Source organism: Pseudophryne corroboree, chromosome 3 (genome assembly GCF_028390025.1).
Source record: "Pseudophryne corroboree isolate aPseCor3 chromosome 3, aPseCor3.hap2, whole genome shotgun sequence".
NCBI classification, from domain to species: domain Eukaryota; kingdom Metazoa; phylum Chordata; class Amphibia; order Anura; family Myobatrachidae; genus Pseudophryne; species Pseudophryne corroboree.
Window position 1 is genome coordinate 750,670,043 of NC_086446.1, and position 5,661 is coordinate 750,675,703.

Consider the following 5,661-nt stretch of genomic DNA (forward strand, 5'->3'; position numbering starts at 1 on the left):
CAGGAGAGTCCAATTGGGGTAAGCCATTCCGCGATGATCTTCCTCAGTTGCCGTAAGAGGTTTTCAGCTGTGTGCGTATTCTGGAAACCGGTGATACAAAGCGTAGCCTGCCTAGGAAAGAGTTGGCGTTTGCGAGATGCTGCTACTGGTGCCGCCGCTGCTGTTCTTGCGGCGGGAGTCCATACATCTACCCAGTGGGCTGTCACAGTCATATAGTCCTGACCCTGCCCTGCTCCACTTGTCCACATGTCCGTGGTTAAGTGGACATTGGGTACAGCTGCATTTTTTAGGTAACTCTTTTTCTGAGGTCTGTGTACATTTTCGGTATCGCCTGCCTAGAGAAATGGAACCTAGATGGTATTTGGTACCGGGGACACAGTACCTCCAACAAGTCTCTAGTTGGCTCTGCAGTAATGATGGATACCGGAACCACGTTTCTCACCACCCAGGATGCCAAGGCCTCAGTTATCCGCTTTGCAGCAGGATGACTGCTGTGATATTTCATCTTCCTCGCAAAGGACTGTTGGACAGTCAATTGCTTGGTGGAAGTAGTAAAAGTGGTCTTACGACTTCCCCTCTGGGATGACCATCGACTCCCAGCAGCAACAACAGCAGCGCCAGCAGCAGTAGGCGTTACACGCAAGGATGCATCGGAGGAATCCCAGTTAGGAGAGGACTCGTCAGAATTGCCAGTGACATGGCCTGCAGGACTATTGGCATTCCTGGGGAAGGAGGAAATTGACACTGAGGGAGTTGGTGGGGTGGTTTGCGTGAGCTTGGTTACAAGAGGAAGGGATTTACTGGTCAGTGGACTGCTTCCGCTGTCGCCCAAAGTTTTTGAACTTGTCACTGACTTATTATGAATGCGCTGCAGGTGACGTATAAGGGAGGATGTTCCGAGGTGGTTAACGTCCTTACCCCTACTTATTACAGCTTGACAAAGGCAACACACGGCTTGACAAATGTTGTCCGCATTTCTGTTGAAATACTTCCACACCGAAGAGCTAATTTTTTTGGTATTTTCACCAGGCATGTCAATGGCCATATTCCTCCCACGGACAACAGGTGTCTCCCCGGGTGCCTGACTTAAACAAACCACCTCACCATCAGAATCCTTCTTGTCAATTTCCTCCCCAGCGCCAGCAACACCCATATCCTCCTCATCCTGGTGTACTTCAACACTGACATCTTCAATCTGACTATCAGGAACTGGACTGCGGGTGCTCCTTCCAGCACTTGCAGGGGGCGTGCAAATGGTGGAAGGCGCATGCTCTTCACGTCCAGTGTTGGGAAGGTCAGGCATCGCAACCGACACAATTGGACTCTCCTTGTGGATTTGGGATTTCGAAGAACGCACAGTTCTTTGCTGTGCTTTTGCCAGCTTGAGTCTTTTAATTTTTCTAGCGAGAGGCTGAGTGCTTCCATCCTCATGTGAAGCTGAACCACTAGCCATGAACATAGGCCAGGGCCTCAGCCGTTCCTTGCCACTCCGTGTGGTAAATGGCATATTGGCAAGTTTATGCTTCTCCTCCGACAATTTTATTTTAGATTTTGGAGTCCTTTTTTTACTGATATTTGGTGTTTTGGATTTTACATGCTCTGTACTATGACATTGGGCATCGGCCTTGGCAGACGACGTTGATGGAATTTCATCGTCTCGGCCATGACTAGTGGCAGCAGCTTCAGCACGAGGTGGAAGTGGATCTTGATCTTTCCCTATTTTTGGAACCTCAACATTTTTGTTCTCCATATTTTAATAGGCACAACTAAAAGGCACCTCAGGTAAACAATGGAGGTGGATGGATACTAGTACACTTATGGATGACGAGCGACTGCCGACACAGAGGTAGCTACAGCCGTGGACTACCGTACTGTGTCTGCTGCTAATATAGACTGGATGATAATGAGATCAAATTAAAATATATATATATATCACACTAGTACTGCAGCCGGACAGGTATATATTATGTAATGACGGACCTGCTGGACACTGTCTGTCAGCACTGCAGACTCCTAAAGTAAGCTACTAGTATCAAGAAGATATAAAAAAAAAAAAACCACGGGTAGGTGGTATACAATTATGGATGGACGAGCGACTGCCGACACAGAGGTAGCTACAGCCGTGGACTACCGTACTGTGTCTGCTGCTAATATAGACTGGATGATAATGAGATAAAATTAAAATATATATATATCACACTAGTACTGCAGCCGGACAGGTATATATTATGTAATGACGGACCTGCTGGACACTGTCTGCAGAATGCGTTTATAAAAACACCACACGACGAGTGTTTAACTTTTTCAGGCAGACAATCACAATATACTGGTGGTCAGCAGACAATCACAATATACTGGTGGTCAGTGGTCACTGGTCAGTCACACTGGCAGTGGCACTCTGGCAGCAAAAGTGTGCACTGTACTTAAAATATGTACTCCTGCTATAACTGCTCCCCAGTCTCCCCCACAATTAAGCTGTGTGAGCAGTGAGCACTCAGCACAGTCAGATAATGATATACAGTATTACATATGATGCAGCACACTGGGCTGAGTACAGATATGGTATGTGACTGTGTCACACTGTGTATCGTTTTTTTTCAGGCAGAGAACGGATTAATTAAACTGGTGGTGGTCACTGGTCACTGGTCACACTATCAGCAAGTAGTACTCCGTCCTAAGCAGACAATCACAATATACTGGTGGTCAGTGTGGTCACTGGTCAGTCACACTGGCAGTGTGGCACTCTGGCAGCAAAAGTGTGCACTGTACTTAAAATATATTATTTATGTACTCCTGCTCTAACTGCTCCCCAGTCTCCCCCACAATTAAGCTGTGTGAGCAGTGAGCACTCAGCACAGTCAGATATACAGTATTACATATGATGATGCAGCACACTGAGGCTGAGCACAGATATGGTATGTGACTGTGTCACACTGTGTATCGTTTTTTTTCAGGCAGAGAACGGATTAATTAAACTGGTGGTCAATGGTCACTGGTCACACTATCAGCAAGTAGTAGTACTCCAGTCCTAATATGCTCCCCAAAATTAGTAAATGGTGTCTCTAACTCTCTACTCTCTTCTCTATAAACGGAGAGGACGCCAGCCACGTCCTCTCCCTATCAATCTCAATGCACGTGTGAAAATGGCGGCGACGCACGGCTCCTTATATAGAATCCGAGTCTCGCGATAGAATCCGAGCCTCGCGAGAATCCGACAGCGGGATGATGACGTTCGGGCGCGCTCGGGTTAACCGAGCAAGGCGGGAAGATCCGAGTCTGCCTCGGACCCGTGTAAAAAGGCTGAAGTTCGGGGGGGTTCGGATTCCGAGGAACCGAACCCGCTCATCACTAGTAAATGCAGCTGCGCGCATGGTGCCAATGGCGTTTTCCATATATGGGCTTATATTTATAGTGTGTGGTGGCATGTGATTGGTTGTAAATTTATGGTGTCATCTAATAAACTTTATTGATGTGTGCATTGCTGTGAAGGACAGTGGGTACAGTTCGCAATAGCGGAAATTCGCAGCCGCGGAAGAACAAGAAAAACAATACATACACTCACAATTACACTCACACACACTCACATACACACACACACACACACACACACACACACACACACACACAAACACTCACTCAAAATCACACACTCACAATCACACTCACACACAAACTCACAATCACACTCACACACACACACTCACATACACACACACTTATAGAAAAGTAATTGTTACAATCTGTGTACTCAACACATTTGTCAATAACAATCAGCTGCACAAAGTCACAAAGTTTTCGACATTTAGGATCATATGTTGTGTCATTTGTAATGTATAAGCAAAGAGAAGAAAAAAGAAAGACTGTGTTGGGGCACGCTTAGAAATTTGAAATAAGTTTATTAAAACTTAACATTTAATTAATAACGAATAAAAGTAATGAGGAGTTTGATACAAAAAAATTGTTCAAGAACACAAAGTAAACATATATATTGACAGAAATCAGGATAAGCCTGATACAAAATTATGGGCACCTGTGGTGAAAAATATACTGAAAAACATAAAAAATTACAAAAAATTAATATTATTAAGGTGCCTGAGTTAATCAAAATTCAAAATTGGAGTAGAGGTAAATGATATGTACATATAATCACCGCAGTGATAATTGTAGGTAAGCACCTAGTCTAAAACCTCATGAGAATAGATGAGAGGCACAAAGGTTCATAATTGAAATGTCAAATGACTGAGGGTAATCACCTGGTAGAGATTCTGTTTGCTAAAAGGCTAAATCCTTATAGATAACAAAGCATTTAAGATAAAAGTATGATTATTAAAGATACAAAAGAGCATTGATAAATAAGCCTAAAGGCAAAGCCAATTGTAGATAAATAGAAGGTTTGTGGGAAAGTTGGATAAGGAATAGGTAAGTTTCAGAAGTTGCTCTAACACTTCTGCTGTTTGTGATCAGAGGTCACAATCTTACTGCACCTGATATTCCCAAGAGGTCACCCTACTAGGTACTGATCAGGCTTGTCAGCGCTTAGCTTCCAAGGTCGGATGAGATTGGGCGTTGCTGCTGAAATATGGCAGTAATAAACACTACAGTACCTAGGCTTATTTATCAATGCTCTTTTGTATCTTTAATAATCATACTTTTATCTTAAATGCTTTGTTATCTATAAGGATCTAGCCTTTTAGCAAACAGAATCTCTACCAGGTGATTACCCTCAGTCATTTGACATTTCAATTATGAACCTTTGTGCCTCTCATCTATTCTCATGAGGTTTTAGACTAGGTGCTTACCTACAATTATCACTGCGGTGATTATATGTACATATCATTTACCTCTACTCCAATTTTGAATTTTGATTAACTCAGGCACCTTAATAATATTAATTTTTTGTAATTTTTTATGTTTTTCAGTATATTTTTCACCACAGGTGCCCATAATTTTGTATCCGGCTTATCCTGATTTCTGTCAATATATATGTTTACTTTGTGTTCTTGAACAATTTTTTTGTATCAAACTCCTCATTACTTTTATTCGTTATTAATTAAATGTTAAGTTTTAATAAACTTATTTCAAATTTCTAAGCGTGCCCCAACACAGAGTCTTTCTTTTTTCTTCTCTTTGCTTAACCATTACTGACTCTGGGAGCACCACCAACTCAAATAATTATTTAGATTACTTCATTAAGAATCTTTAAATTTAAACTTAGTATCGTTGGTCATTCCCTGAACAGTTTTCTACAATCTGTGTATTAATCTATGTTCATCATTACCACATTTTTCCTGTGCGGAACCAAACCAAATTTCTGTTAACTCATTTGTAATGTAAACAGATGCATGGCATATAGACATTTGTGGAACAAGGGAACAATCATAATATTTAGACAAACATTGCATATTAAAAATTTAAACAGGTATGCCTTGCGCAACACTTAACTGGGCATATAATTAAAAATTAAAAAATAGGACCTGGGGTTACTAGGGGCAACATTACCTAATATTAGATATGGACACATATTCCCAAAAAAAATTAAATTAATTTTATTAAGTAACATTAAGTGTAGCCTGCATTATGTGGTTCATGTTATTTGGTATGTACAAAGGAATATGTCTATGTCGATAAGATTTAGCTGATGTAGTTTATAAGTTGGTTTAT

The 5,661-nt window shown here is 41.8% G+C and overlaps 1 pseudogene; it reads right to left on the reverse strand.

The window, feature by feature from the left end:
* Positions 1 to 4,472: 4,472 nt before the first annotated feature.
* LOC134892090 (5S ribosomal RNA) lies at positions 4,473 to 4,591 on the reverse strand (annotated as a pseudogene).
* Between the last annotated feature and the right edge of the window lie 1,070 nt (positions 4,592 to 5,661).